Below are 16,929 nucleotides of genomic sequence, written 5' to 3'. Positions count from 1 at the left end.
TACAAGCAATGGAAGAAAGAATCTCAGGCATTGAAGACAAGACAGAAGAAATGAAAACCTCAGTCAAAGAAAGTGTTAAATCTAAAACACTACAGGAAAAAAACATCCAGGAAATCTGGGACACTATGAAAATATCAAATCTAAGATAGAGGAAGGAGAAGAAGGAGAAGAAACCTGAGTCAGAAGCACAGAAAATATTTTCAACAAAATCATAGAACAAAATGTTTCTAATGTAAAGAAGAAGGTAGCTAGCAAGGTAAAAGAAGACTACAGAGCACCAAATAGACTGGACCGGAAAAGAAATTCTCTTCAACATATAATAATAAGAACACTAAATGTACAGAACAAATAAAGAATATTAAAAGCTGCAAAGGAAAAAGATCAAGTAGCATATAAAGTCACCCCTATTAGAATAGTATCTGACTTCTTAATGGAGACTCTGAATGCCAAAATTGCCTAGATAAATGTTCTATATGAATTCAAAGAGACCACAGACTCCAGACCTGACTAATATACACAACAAAACACTCAATTATAGCAAAGGGAGAAAATAAAACATTTCAAGATAAAACAAATTGTCAGCAGTATGTGCCCACAAACCCAAGCCTACAGACAGTGCTAGAATGAAAACTTCAACTAAAGAGGTTGGTCATAGCCAAGAAAACACAAGGAATAGATAATGCCAGATCAGCATATCAAAAAAAAGTACACACACACACACACACAACAAGAACAAAATAACAGGAATCAACAAACATTTCTCACTGATAGCTCTCATCATCAATGGTGTCAATTCCTCAATAAAAAGACACAAGTTAGCAGGATGGATGAGGAAAACATGATCCAGTCTTCTGCTTCATCCAGGGAACACGCATCAGGGTAAAAGGATGGAAAAAGATATTCCAAGCAAATGGATCTAAGAAGAAAGTGGATTAGTCATTTTAATATCTGGCAAAATAGATTTCAAATGAAAACTAACAGAAAAGATTGAAAAGGACATTCCATACTCGTCAAAGGAAAAATCCACCAAGAGGACCTTGCAATTCTTAACATGTATGTACCAAACACAAGGGCACCAAAGTTTATAAGAGAAACGCTATAATTCATACACCAATATTGAGCGGCTTCAAAATTACATTGCCACCAAAAGACAAGTCATCATCACAAAAACTAAGCAGAGAAATGCTGGAGCTAGCAGAAATAAACCAAGTGGATTTAGCAGATATTTACAGAACATCTTACCCACGCACAAAAGAATAGACTTTCTTCTCAAACTTCATGGAACTTTCTCCAAAACTGACTGCATACTCAGTCACAAAGCAAATCTCAACAGACACAAGAAAATAGAAATAACACCCTGCATCCTATCTGACCACCGTGGATCAAAGCTGGATATCAGCAACAATAGAAACAACACAGAGCTTTCAAATTCATAGAAAATGAATAATTCTCTACTGCATGAAAATTGGGTCAAGACTTAAGAAAGAAGCTCAGTGGCCACAGTACTAAATATTCACACTAAAAGGGGGTGAGGTGGATCTCATACTTAACAGCACACCTGAAGAAAGCACACCCAAAAGAAGAAAGCACACCCAAAAGGAGTGGATGGCAAGAAGCAATCAAACTCAGGGCCGATATCCATAAAATAAAAAATACACAGAATCAATGAAACAAACACTTAGTTCTTTGAGAAAAAATCAATTATACAGACAAACCCTTAGCCAAATTAACTAAAAGGCAGAAAGAAAATCCAAAGTAACAAAATTAGAGATGAGAAGGTGGAAATCCAGACATCAAGGAAATCCAGAGAATCATAAGGACATACTTTAAAAACCTGTACTCCACCAAACTGGAAAGTCTAAGAGAAATGGATAATTTTCTGGGAAACACATGGATCAAAAAATGTGGTACATATACACAATGGAATATTACTCAGTCATAAAAGGAAAGGATGGAAGGAGGGAAAGGGAAGGAGTGATGGAGGGAGGGAAGAAGGGAAGAAAGGAGGGGAAAGGAGGGAGGGAGAGAGAGAGATGAATAACATGAATAATAAAAACCCAGAGACAGAAATTGAGGTTCAACATGAAAGCCAAAATAGCAAAGCAGCCAAGTCACTAGAGAAGTCTTGCCTCTACCAAGGCTGCAGAGTAAGCAGTAGTAGAGAAAGAAAAGCAGAATAAAGAAAGAAAGAGAGAAAAGAGGAAGGAGGGAGAGAGAGATGGAGAGAGAGAGATATGGAGAGGGAGAGATGGAGAGAGAGAGAGAGAGAGAGAGATGGAGAGAGAGAGATGGAGAGAGAGAGAGAGAGAGAGAGAGAGAGAGAGAGAGAGAGAGAGAGAGAGATCTCACGAAATTGACAGGTAAATGTAAAGAACTAGAAAAGTGACGTAACCCAGACCCAGAAAGACAGGTATGGTTTGTATTCACTTATATGTGGATATTAGCTGTTAAGTCAAGGATAACCGAACTACAGTCCATAGAACTACAGAGTTCAGGTATAGAGTAAGGGACTGGGGATGGGGGTGGTGAGATCTCTCTAGGAAAGCTAAATAGAATAGAGTTATGGATGAACAGGGCACGGGTATTGGAAGGGAATAATGAACTAGGGAGGGGAGGGAAGAGGGGAATGACAGAAGAAATACAGGGAGAGGAAGCTAAAATTAAGGCCATCTGAGGAATAGTATAGATTATTTTTATAAAGTTGTGATTTTCTGTGTGCATCATTCAGCAGTATAACCATGCCCTGCTATGTTTCCTGATGACAACAGAAACTTTAGATGGGGACTTTCGTCTTTTTAACTGAGATGCTCGGATATTTTTTATTTAGAAAAGGCTAGCTGAAAATGTACATGGTGTATTTATGTCTAATATAAATAGATAGGTAAAGACAAATATTCAAATATTTGAGATAACATCAACTAAAAAATTTTCAGAAAGAGCTCACAGCTAAAAAAAGTATGGCTTTATGAAAAAGTCACATTTGAGAAGATATTTTCAAAATCTTAAATTTTTTATATGAACCTGATTTCAAAGTTATTTATCAAAGTTGCCGAATGATCTGTAATTAGCTCCAAAATACCAAGAACATATCATTGAAATGTAAAATTTACATATAAATTTGGACATGATAATTCAAAGTTTATAAACAGGGTATAGAGAAGAGATACTATCCATGCCAATAAAGGTTTACCTAATTGCATGGAAACATAATTTTTCAATGCTGCCTCTGGTCTTTTTATGAATGGTGTGATACCCTGAGATTATCAAGGAGTTCTATTTAACATAGACGTAAGTGAGAACTAGGCAGGGCTGACACACCAGTTTCATCTTTACACAGCAACACAAGCCCCCAAGCACTGAGTAACCAACTACTTCAGTGTACCTAACCAGCTACAAGGACTTGATCCATCCACAGAATAGATTCGCCCTGAAATGTGTAGATACGTTTCGGAAGGGAAACCCTATCATCTTTCTCAGCTGTTGATTCTGAGTGCCTGGCTTCGCCTGTATCTCCCAGGAGGGTAAAGTTAACACATGAGGGTGGATTCGACATCCCAGCAATTCTTTTCTGAATCAAACAGTAAATAAGGTGAAAGCAAATTATTTTTAAAATTAAGCTTTTCAAACCACACTGTTTCCTTTCAAACGAAGAGTGACTTTATTCACGAAGTAGCTAGTGAGGTGTAGTGGCATTCCATTTGTATTTTAATAAATAAAGCCTGCCTGAAGATCAGAGAGTAAAACAGCCCCACTGGTCAGCCTTACAGACCAGGCAGGGGTGACCCACACCTTTAATCCCAGTAGCCACACTAGTTGCCATAGAAACTGGGTGGTGCATGCTTTTAATCCCAGTAGTGCACGCCTTTAATACCAGCTCTAGAGAGGAATATAAAATGGGAGGAGACAGTTCACACACACAGTCTCATTCTGAAATCTCCTGGAGGCAGGATCACCATTTTCGGCTTAAGGTCAAGGTAAGAGCCAGTGGCTGACTGTTTTGCTCTTCTGACCTTCAGGTTGAACCCCAATATCTGTCTTTGAGTTCTTATTAACCATGCTACAGAGAGGTGTGGTGACATTATAGGTACCCAAAACAACCAGCGTTCAAGACCAGGTCTTTTTGTGACGTCACTCTGCTTTAGGGCCTGGCTCCCACTGAGAGGACAGTTTGGGATCTGACTCAAGCCAGGCACAGTCCACAGGAGTCTCTCCCTGGCAACATGGATGAATAACCAAAGCTCCTTTCATGGAGTTCTAGCAAAACTGGGGATTTCACTTTTGCTTTTGTTCTTTGTTTTGCAAGTGCCCAGACTGAACGGAGTATCTCCATCTGTCACTATGGTGGGAGATTTGAATGGAGTATCTCCATCTGTCACTATGGTGGGAGGTGGGACATACCCAATGGTTTAAGCCATCCAGCTGGAATTAACGGCAGAGACAATTCTAAGAGGCCTGAAAACCTAACAGTCAGGTACTGTTGACCATGTTATGACCCAGCAGTAATTCTGAACTTATGGCCAATTTGAAAATAAATTTACAAATATAAAACCTATTGGTCTGTTCTCTTCTCTGCTGCCTGCACTTATTTCTTCTCTAAAACTACTAAAATTCCTTCATTTCACTAATTCTCAGCTTTATATTTTGTGAGTTCAATTTCAGTCTTGACGAGCTTTTAGAAAAGGCAAGTTCTAAGGTAAATCCAGGCTCTAAATCAAAAACCTGACCAAAGATCACCATATAAAGTTCACCCCACTCCACCTTCCCCTCAAAGTGGGAACGATTTACTGAAAAGAAATGTTGTTAATCTCGTGCAAGAGTTAACTTGACCTCACTCTTCTTATAGGCCTGTGTGTGAACAGAAAAGCAGGGCCCAGTCCATGAAAAGAAGTGGACTAATACCGTTTCCATGGGTTTTTTTTTTTTAAACTCTGTGAGAGTCTGCATCTGGAAATTGATAGGGATCTTCTGGAAAGTGTTTGGTCATTAGTCTTCCATCTGCTTTTTGGGCCCCAAGAGCATCTTGCCATGTTATAGGGAGGCAAAGAGCCAAGGTTTCTATGGTGTGCCATTGTTTACCATAATGAAAACATGTGACCCAGCTATAAAGGCCATTAAAAAGCACCTCAAACATTTACACCCATGTGAGGATTAACATCTATCCACTTCCTCTTCCCTGGTGTAGCCTGGCTGTGCTCTACAGCACAACCTTGGAAGCCCGGTCCATATTTACTGCTTTGCCTCGGCAACAGCATCGCTCCAGCTTCCACATCTGCATCATCATCCGGAAGGCAACAGCAGCTTCATTCCTCAGGATGCCACTGATGCTCTGCAAGGGCACACTGACTTAGAATTGGTTGGAACACAGGCTGTAGTGGGGGGTCTCTCCTGAGTCTCCAGGAGCCCACCGTGAAGGAGAAACTCCCCTCTGCTTGTTTGCTGTTTGTGCTTATCAACAAAGGAATGCTGATCTATAAGTTGCATTAAGCAAACGGCAAGGCAGGAGCCAGCCTGGAACTATCTAGTATCTTGTTTGTTCTTGTTTTAATCCTCTTACCCACTTAGCATATGCATGAAACCTTGATCATTTCCAGCCTGCAGCTTTTATGCAGCCACAAAGGCAGACAGCAGGAAACTCTGAAAAAGCTATGAAGCCAATAAAAATTTAATGGGTCAAAGCAAAATCTTAACACCTGTTGCTCTTTCCACACTCTTAGCAAGTCACCCTTGCTTCCCAGGAGACTCATGGCTGGCGTTCCTGCACTGTGTGGATTTTTCATGGTCTTTTACCCACGATTCGATGAGTATAATAAAGTTCTGTACACACTTATCCTCATACTAATAAAAAGCATGGATCGGTGCTTTGTGAGACTTGAATTCCAAACAGAAATGTTTTGTGGAAATTCAATACTTAGAAAGCTGATTCCTACATATCGATTTTATATGAACTTCAAAGGGCATAGAAAATATACAAAGTGGAATTTTAAAACAGATACCCACAGGTAGCATGGACCAGTTCCAAAAGTCTTATAGGCAGCGACTGCTTTTGGTTTTTCCGGGTTCCAGCAATCTGAGAAGGAAAATTCCTGATGCAGAGGTTATTTTAACCTCTCCTAGGTTATATCCGGATGATATCTGAAATCAGGTATCTGAATAAAACTAGACTTAGAAGAACCCCGGCAAGGATGAATGCCTCATTTGACATTTCCATTTGTGCTAGATTTCTTTCAGTAACAACAGCAGCAGCAATAGTGACATATGAGGGATACTGGCCAATGAATATCAGACTAGGCATCCGGGCAATGCATGTACCTTCTTTATTCCTATTGCCTGTCTGCAAGCTCATCACCACTCCCTGAGATGCGTTCATTTACAGTATCCCTATTTTCTTGACTTCATAAAGGAGTTAGATAAGCAATGAGAAGTTAACTTCCTTAAGTTTATAAAGTTAATAAATGGGATAATAATTTCCCCACAAGCCCCATCCCCAAACTGGCTCCACAGACTGTTTCCCTATAGTGACTATTCACAACTGTTGTGCAATGTCTCCTAGGAGACATGAACCAACATCCTTCCACCCTAGATGAGGCACCAACAGCAGACCAAAGAAAGTCTACTCAAGTCTAGCTTAGTAAAGTAGTGAGTTTATAGAGGTTAATTTGGGAAGAACAACTGAGGGGTTGGGTGACTTACAAAAGTATGAGTGACTCAAAGGCATCTATACTATCAAAAAGTCCTCTTTGGTGCCAACAAGATGACTCAGGGTGTAATACCACTTGCAACAAAGCTTAAACTGAGTTCAGACCTTGGAACCACGTGGTTCCTTTTGGCATTAAAAGGCCCACCCCAGCATGGATGACAACTCACTACAGTATCACCTTTCACTTTGTGAATGCCTTGCATAACTTTCAGGCAGCAGGTCCGACCAGAAAGTCCCATCTCCCTTCATCCATCACCACTTATCTAACCTTAGAGAAGGGGCTTGTGAATCCTGTAAGTTTCAGGGTTTGCTGAGTGTGTTGACTTCCTGAGTCTTGGGCAGCATGGTCGACCAGAAAGTACTATCTCCTGTCATTCATCACCACTTATCTAAACTTAGAGAAGGGCCTTGTGAATGCTCTAAGTTTCAGGAGCTTCCTGGGTGTGTTGACTTCCTGAGTCTTGAGTACCTTCTTCTTTTCTCTAGAATGGAATGTTTCAGTTCGGATGAAATCACAAGACAATATCTTATACCAATATTTTGGTATGTTCTTGTTAATAAAGATCTACAACACAACCTGGGAAGCCTTGTCTGTATTTACTGCTTTGCCTCTACAATAGCATCGAAAATTCCATCGGGAAAGGTATTTCCTGGTGTTTGGAGAATTTCTTTGGAAAGAAAATGGTTTTTATTGGCAGACACATTTATATTCAGCTTTCCTAATATGTTTTGTTTGGAAAATTCCCCAGAATATCCAAAAATATGTTTTTAAACACTTTCTACTATATTCTGTTAAAAAGTAAGAGTGTTTGAAAACCATCCATTTTTCTATTTTTCTATCAAAACTCATTTTTAAATGAGAGAAAGAAGACGAAGGGATACATGGACTGAGCATGACCTTCCAATCATGGTTAGGTGATGGGTTGGTGGCTTCTTAACAGATACCTATTCCTTTCTAGTCAGACCTTGTTCTCTTAGAGGAATGGAGGAAGAACAAAGAACTTTGTTACAACCTCCTGGGGGCTTTTCCTGTTCCCAAAGTGGGAATCTGAACCTTTACTTCAAAGTGAAAAATGACAGAGCAGCAGAAAGAATACGGTGAAGGCAGGCAGCCTCTTCTCAAAGCAAGCTGGACTGTGTCCTCTATTTTAGAGGCAACAACTTTGAAGGAGGCATTTAAAGCATGTAGGTAAGACAGAAAGAGAACATAGGGAGAAAGCTTTGGCAGGACTTTGTTTGCTGGGCCTCTCTTCTTCAAAGTATAAACGTAGACTAGTATCCCAACATGACCCACTTTTGTTTCCCTCTATAGTGCATATTCTCTCTCTCTCTCTCTCTCTCTCTCTCTCTCTCTCTCTCTCTCTCCTTCCCTCCTCTCTCCCTCCTTTCTCTTCCTCCTTTCCTTCCCCTCCAGGGCATCACCACATAGCCCTGGGCTTATTTATAACTTGTGATCTTCCTGCCTCTGCCTCCAAAGCACTGAGCTTACAGTTGTGTGTCACCATAACCACCCACATGGCAGTGTTTGAAGTCAATTCCAGTTTGGGAAAATTATAAAATGTCACAAAGCTGATTTACAAATGCAATCCAGGGAAACAGGAATGTAAATTCCAAGACACAGTGGAAACATAGTCATTGTGTGTCTTTCTGTAAGAAAGAAGTAAGGGTCTGTCTCAGAGCTCAGGTTTATGGGACAGGGGGCTAATGACGGATCCCTGTGCAAAGTCATGGCAGCTACATTCTTAGTGAAGTTCATGTGCAGTTTCACACTGCCTTATATTATCATGGCTTGTGGTTTAGCAATGTTAACTATTCGTGGGGGCCATAGTCAAGCTTGGAGGAAGTGGAATGCATCCTTAGTTCTGGGACTGGTGATGGCAAACAACAGTCAATGAGAAAGTAGCAGGGCCTCTTCCTTCCAGGAAATTTTCTGGAGATACACTTCTTCCTACCTATCCCAGGGATCCCATCTCCTAATAGGAAAGTGGCTGAGGACTGAGATGGAGCACAGGACACAGTGAAAGCTGTATGTACGCTCTTTGTGGTCACCCTATACCCTATGAGGAGAGGAGATACTATTCTTCCTCCAAAGACAAGAAAAAAAATCACTGAAATCTAAAAAAGGGAAAATGGAATTCACTGAGGGATACCAATAACACCTAGAATTTGTATAAAATGTTAAACCATAATTTTTAAAAGCAATTGTTTGGTAGAACTTGCTGTTTACAATTACAGTATCCTTTACACAGATTACTTAAACTCCATGGAAACATCAAGAGTAGACAGACACTATTAGTATCCCCATTTCTCAGATGGAGAAACAGACTCCAAGATTTATAAACTGATGCTTTCCAGACCACACACCCAAAGGATCGTAGAGTTCATCCTTCTGTCTCACACTGCTTCTTCCCTCACAAAGTGTTTCCCAACCCTAAAAATGGAAAACACATAAAGAAATGCATGGTTATTCTCCATTAAAAAAAAAACTGCTAAACAACCCTCACTGCTTGCCTGGCCCTGCTTAATGAGCTGTTATCAGAGAAGGACCCTTGACTCCTGTGCTGTGTGCTTCTCATCCTGGGATGGTTAATCCTTCTAACTTGATTGGATTGAGGATGACCTGGGAGAACAGTAAGGCAGACCCCTGGGTGCCTCTGTGAGGGCATTCCCAGGAGGACTGTCTACGTGACTCACCCTAAACTCAGGCAATGCCATGCCACATCTGGGCCCCAGATAGAATACAATGAAGAAACAAAGAAAGCCAACAAGCTGAGGCATTCTTTGGCACTCTGTTTCCTGGCCACCACGATGGGACCTGCTCTGCTCACCCCTCCCCACCATGAAGGGCTGAATCCTCTGAAGCCAGGAACTCAAATAAGTATTTCTTTCCTTAAACTACATCTGCCAACTATTTTGTTACAGAAATGAAAGTCCAATTAACACAATGCTGTCGTGACTAAATAAAACAACATCAATTAGGGTCTTTGTGAAAACCATTTTGCTGGTTGATATAAAAGAGAACTTGGTGGGGTTGAGGGGTCCTGATCCCAAAAATCGTATATATCTCAGTATAGATTGCTCCCGCAACAATAGATACATGACCATTGCTAATTTTTCAAAACATGTTTACTGACACAATGTGTGCCAGGACCTATTTGAGGGGCTGGGAGTGAAAAAGCGGCAAAAGGCAGGCAGACCCATCTCAGCGGAAGCAGGGGAGGGAAGGGATGGGTGGGAGGGAGGATGCCTGCAGTGATGTGGAGCAGGCAGGAGTCAGTTCTCTGTCTCAGTGGAGCATCTGGGGATGCAAGGTGTGTGTGGTTCACAGGGGCACATTTAAACCAATAAATAGGAATCTTCCTCTTGAGGACCACGGGAAAGGTGGATAGGTGAGCTGTGCACGCGAAAGCCTAGAAGAACGACATATCATCGGGTGCAGACTGTGTGGGGGGCAGATCAGCATCTGAGCCTGACCAGCTAAGCAGTGAAGGGAGAGAGCAGAAAGCAGGAGCCTAGACAGCAGCCAGGGTGAAAAAAAGCTGTCAGTGCCTATGACAAGACCTCTGAGAAGCAGCAGGATTGGAAGAAGCAACGCAGGTGTCAGGAATAAATGCAGGTACAAGGAACGAGATCTGTAAGCAGGACTCCTTTCTAGTCTTAAAAGCCAACTGCAATTTGTGCATGTGTGTGTGTGTGTGTGTGTGTGTGTTACTTGTAGGGCTGACCATAGGGGACAGAAGAGGGCATCCAATCTCCTGGAGCTGGAATTACAAGTGAATGTTCATTGCCCAATATGGGAGCAGGGGAATCGAACTCAGGTCCTCTAGATGAGCAGTTAACACTGAACCACTCAATCACCTCTCCAGCCCCTTCCATGTCTTTTGGATTTTGTTTGTTTGTTTGTTTGTTTTTAAATAGAACTGTCACAGACAGGGAAATCCAATTTAATTTAAGCAAAACCAACTGACCACTGGGTGAGAATAGTGAACTTCCAAACTTACGCTGAGAGACTCACAGTTGAACGAAGAAGTTGGCAAGCTCTGGGCTTTAAGAAAAGCCTTTGAGGTGGATGACCCGTCAGATACATCACTATCACACATATTGCAAGAGAAAGAGGAGGGGAAGCTCCTAGATGTGTCTCTTGGATGTGTTTATGTTTGTGCAAGAAGGTAAAAAGGATTATTCTCAAGGAAGGAGGGAGGGAGGGAGAGGGAGGGAGGGAGGGGGAGAGGGAGGGAGAGGGAGGGAGGGAGGGGGGGAGGGAGAGGGAGGGAGGGAGGGGGAGAGGGAGGGAGAGGGAGGGAGGGAGGGAGTGGGGGAGGGAGTGGGGGAGGGAGAGGGAGGGAGGGAGGGGGAGAGGGAGGGAGAGGGAGGGAGGGAGGGAGGGAGGGAGGGAGGGAGGGAGGGAGGAAAGGAAGGTCTGTCAGCTGTGTTTACTCAATATGTACAGAAGGATGTGGAAGCACAGGGGTGGTGGAGTGGCTTCGCAGGTAAAGAGAACTGAGGGATAACTATAATTAAGCAAGGACAGATAATTGGCATTTTCTATCATGGTTACTGTTAACTCCTAACCTTCCCTCATTGCCGGACTCAGAAATACAATTGGAAGCCCAGTGTTTAATAACAGGCATTGTATGTATTTGCCTCTTTTGTATCGCATTTAGGAATATAGAGTTGAATCATACATACACATCCATGCAAGTGTGAGTGCACTTACATGTGCATGTGCTTGTGTGCACATTGGTCTGTATATGCATGTGTTAATGTGTGTGATGCACATATGTGAGTCCTAGTGAAATGACTCAGGTGGTAAAGGAGCTTTCCACCAAGGCTGGTACAACTTGTGTTGCATTCCCAGGACCCAGACGGTAAAGGGAGAGAGCCGAATCCCACAAAATATCCTTTGACTTCTCATCTCCACAGGCTTGCCCTGACATGTGCTCTCTGTCTGTCTGTCTGTCTGTCTGTCTGTCTCTCTCTCTCTCCCTGTCTCTCTCTTACACACACACATTCACACTAACACATACACACATATACTCACACATACATACACACACTCTCTCACATACACACATATACACTCATACATACATACACACACTCTCACATACACACATACATACATACATACATACACACACTCTCTCACATACACACATATACACTCACACATACATACACACACTCTCTCACATACACACATATACACTCACACATACATACACACACTCTCTCACATACACACATATACACTCATACATACATACATACACACACTCTCACATACACACATACATACATACATACATACACACACACTCTCACATACACACATACATACATACATACATACATACATACATACACACACACTCTCACATACACACATACACACATACATACATACATACATACACACTCTCACATACACACAAATACACTCATACATACATATATATACACATTCTCTCACATACACACACATATACACATGCACACACTTGCATGCACATACACACCCACACAGTAAATAAATGTTTAACAAAACCGTTTAGCATCACCAGTCTGCAGATTACTCTGCATAACAGTTTTGCACAGACACTTTTCCTAGCCCAGTAGCTAATCACGTATACATCAGTTAAGATGTTAAATGTAATAAAGTACTTCACTTCCCGAGAGGTGTTTCGTATGCTAGCATTTTGCCTACCTAACACTTGGTGGGAAGAGTAAAGCGAGGCCATGTGCGAAGGGGCCATGGTTTGCAGGGTAAAGCAAAGGAATTAAACTTGACTATTTTGAGAATATGACCTAACTCAAGAGGGAAAAACCCTATTTCCTGACTCAGGTTTTCCCATGGTAAGTCTCCTACTGGAGTCTCATGGACAACGAATGATTTTTTGTTTGTTTGTTTGTTTTCTTCAAGAGAAGAAGGAGTGGGTAGTTGATTTAGAGAGTGTTGAGCTGGTACAGTTTCAGCACAAGTGATTTACCGGGGATCTTCCCAAATTGTTCTTTTAATGAGTTTTCAGTTGCTTTTTTTCAAAAACAAGCAGCAGTAACTGGGGGCCTCTGGTCCTCTGACCGAGGAGATGGAAATCATCAGAGGCGGCAGCAGCAGCTCTTCTTATCCCATTTGTGTGCAGAAAGACACAAAAGGGGAAAGAGAAAACTTCTCAATTCTGCAGCAATCTAACAAGGACGCGCCGAGTATTCTATTCCCTTGAAGGTCAGTCTGTAACAACCCCAGGCACCCAGGAAGTGATTCAATTTAGCTTAGGGATTGTGTCTGGTAATTACACTCTCCTTAAATCTGTACCTGAGTTGTAAATTGAGGAGAAAAAAAACCCAGAAACCTCTTCATGATCCTTTCCTAAAAGGCAATTTCAGAACAGTTTAAGATGCTTCGAGGTGATGGCAATTCTTTGATATCTGGACATACTGCAATTAAAGGCTGTTCAGTGTAATTATGTGAAAATAATAATACATCCTTTAAAAAAATAAATGAAATAATCTGTACACTTTGCCCCGGGTGTGTTTGTAAATGTAGATAGAACAGGGTGGCATTACCAAACATCTATTTTTCCAAGAGATACTATCATCGCCTCAGAATTACTTCAGAATTCAGATTCACCATCAGACCAGTCAGATGAGAATTGTGCCATCATGAAACGGTCCTATTTCTTCTATTCCCTGGTGGGGTATGACAAGCCAACATGAATACCATAAATTAGGGGGACTAAATAGAGGACTTGCAGAGTTCCCAGGAGTAACTCGGCTCCCAAACTGTGCTTAAGGAGCATCCTGTCCCTGTTCTTTGGTCCTGCAGCACCTGCCCCTGTTCCTCATCTACCAATTCCTTCTGCATTCTACCCTTCTCTCCTCCTCAACCCATACTCCTTCCTTTAATTGCTTACAAAAGGGTCTCAAATCCTAAATCCTGTCATCCCTCAGATATACGGACGAGCCCAGAGTGGAGCCGAGCTAATCAGAGAAATCAGCCAAGCACCACACTCCGGAGTTGTGCCGGACATCCTCTGGATAGACACGAAGATGAAAGTGCTTCATTTTCTTAGCGTGTGTCCTGCCTAGTTTTATGTCAACTTGACACAAGCTAAATGCATATGAAAGGAAGGAACTTCAACTGAGAAAAATGCTTCGGTAAGATCTGGATGTAAGACATTTTCTTAATTAGTGACTGATGGGGGAGGGTCCAGCCCATTGTGGGTGATGCTATGGTGGTCCTGGTTTCTATAAGAACGCAGACTGAACAAGCCATGAGGGCAAGCTAGTGAGCAGCGCCCGTGCATGGCCTCTGCATCAGGTTCTTGCCCTGTTTGAGTGCCTGCCCTGACTTCCTTTCCATGATGGACTATAATGCGGAAGTGTGAGCCAAATAAACCCTTTCCTCTCCAGCTTGCTTTTCAGTCATGGAGTTTTATTGCAGCAGTAGACATCCTAGTCGACACAGTGCTAAGCCTCTGCCTCACCGCAGTCACCTTCTGTGCACGTGCAAAACTTGCCTCACACTGTAATGTGGCTTTGGGAATTGTCATTTCTGACCTGTTGTAACACAGTAATTTCCAGTACTGACCATCTGGGACAATGGAGCTCAGAGTGACATTTCCCTGGTACCATTTATGTTGGTCTTTATTATTATTATTATTATCATCATTATTATTATTATTATCATTATTACATGTTGAAAACATAAACATACCTTCATCCTGAAAAATCTCTGTAGGACCATTTTGCTATATCAAATTTGGATAGAAAAAGGGGGGAAATGTTCTTTTCATAAAGGATTAAACAAGTCTGTGATTGGGACTGGACAGATGGTTCAATAGATAATACTGTCTCCTCTTCCAGAAGACCAGGGTCTTCTCAATTCCCAGCACCCACATGGCAACAAACAGCCTTTCTTCACGGCAGTTCCAGGGATTTGGCACTTTCTTCTGGCCTCTTTAGGCACTGCACGCATGTGGTGCACAGACAAACATGCAAGTTAAACACTCACACACACAAAATAAAAACAAATCTGGAAGGGATGATTAGAATTGGGGGGCATTTTTGAGGCGAGGTAGAAACCTAGTGCAATGGAAACTCCCAGGAATCCAGGAGGCTGACCCCTAGCTAAGACTCCTAGTAACAAGGGATATGGAATCTGAACCAGTCACCTTCTATAACCAGGTAAGGTTTCTAGCAAAAGGACTGGGACACCAACCCAGGCATAAAACCTTCAAACTACAATTTGAAAACTCCCTGCAAGATGTGCGGGAGTAAAGGTGACTCAGAACGTGTGAAAGCAGCCAACTAATGACTGGTCCAAACTGAGGCCCAAGCCACAAGAGGGAGACCACACCAGACACTACATGGAGGTCCAGGAACCAGAGTCTGCATAGCCCAGAGACCTATGATAGAACCAAGCATGAATAGGGGTGGGGGAGTCAATGAAGTGATTCCTAGTGATACTATGCTATACTCATTGATCAGAGCCTAGCAAAATTGTCATCAGAGAGGCTTCATTTAGCAACTGATAGAAGCAGATGCAGAGACTCAGAACCAAACATTAGGCAGAGCTTGGGGAATTCCACAGAAGAGGGTGAGGAAGGATTGTAGGAGCCAAAAGAGTCCACATGCCACAACAATGTGGCCCATAGAATCAACTAACCAGGGTTCATGCGAACTTATGGGGACTCAACCAATAATCAGGGAGCCTACATGGGACTGATCTAGGACCTCTGCATATATGTCACAGTTGTGTGGCTTGGTGTTCCTGTGAGACTCCTAACAGTGGAAGCAGGGGTTGTCTCTGACTCTTTTGCCTACTTTTGGGTCCCTTTTCTTCCTACTATGCTACCTCATCCAGCCTTAATATGGAGGGGTGTGCTTAGTTTTTTGATAACTTACCATGCCATTTTTGGCTGATATCCCAGAGGCCTGTTCTTTTCTAAAGGGAAGGGAGGAGGAATGGATGTAGGGGAGAGGGGAGGGGGACTGGGAAGAGAGAAGGGAGGTGAAACCAAGGTTGGGATATATGAGAGAAGAATATTTTTCTAAAAAAAAAATTATTGTATGGCATGATAAAAAAAACACAAGAATAAAGATACTTTGGGCAAAGATTTGGTCTGTAAAAAATTGCCTGTAAATAACCAACCTTGAAGAGTTGAATTTTTTTTTTTGTTTTCTGTGGTTAATTTTAAACAAATAGCAAGGACTCAAGGGCATTTGGGATAAAGCTTATTCTCTCTTCATCTGAAATCTTGTTTGCTTGTTTGTTTTGTCTGAGACAGGGTCTCATACTGTAGCTTTGAACTCATGTGACCCATCCCACTTGGCTGTTTTTTTTGCTTTTAGTGCGCTGTTGCCACCTGCGTCCACCATAATGCAGTGCTCGTAGCCTCTCTGAGAAGATTACAGGAAATTTTCTTTAAAGTCTTTTTCTTTCTTAGAGTTGTGCTCAAAACACTGAAAAGCACAGCAAATAATTGTAGTATTTGCCTCCGTCCAGATCCAAGAACAGCTATGCATGAAACGTACTGGAAGATCCTAAGGCTGCATTGAGAGATAAAGGAGAAGAAGAGGGGAGCATGTTGACAAAGACACCCAGATCATCTTGTCAAACCATTCACTCCAGCTGACATCCACAGACCAAGAAAGTGAATCCAACTGAGTCGTACTGAAATTATTGATTTACAGAATCATGAGCTATAAGAACTGCAGTGGGGATGGAATGTCATTTGTTATGAACTAGGAGAAACTAAAACAAAAGGGCTAGGAATTGTGTTTGGGGATCTTCCAACCTTCTACTTTCCTTTTGGTAAATATGCTCGGAACGAAAGAGCAAAGAAGCAAAGGGCAATGTAATTACAGGCTGTTGTCAGCATGAAAATTAATTTAGAGACGTGAAGCTTTCCTCATTTCAGTACAAGGTGGGCCGTGTAGTCTGCAAAGTGGTGCCCACATGGGAAAGGACCAGCCAAGCACTGGCTGTTACAATAATCCATTTCACTGCAGAGAAGAAGCCTTAGTGAGGAATGGAGAGGAGTTCACGTTTACTAATGCTTTCTTCTTTGAGATTCATTCATCCACTTAGTGGGCTCAGTGTGAGTTCACACGTGGAAGTCAGAGTGACAATCTGTGGGCATGCGTTTTCTCCCTCCACCGTGTGAGTTCTGGGAATCAAACTCAGGCTGTCAGGTTTAGCCACAAGCTGTACCCACTGAGCCATCCCA

This window comes from Microtus pennsylvanicus, chromosome 7 (assembly GCF_037038515.1).
Source record: "Microtus pennsylvanicus isolate mMicPen1 chromosome 7, mMicPen1.hap1, whole genome shotgun sequence".
In the NCBI taxonomy this organism is placed as follows: Eukaryota; Metazoa; Chordata; class Mammalia; order Rodentia; family Cricetidae; genus Microtus; species Microtus pennsylvanicus.
This window is presented reverse-complemented; position numbering follows the sequence as displayed.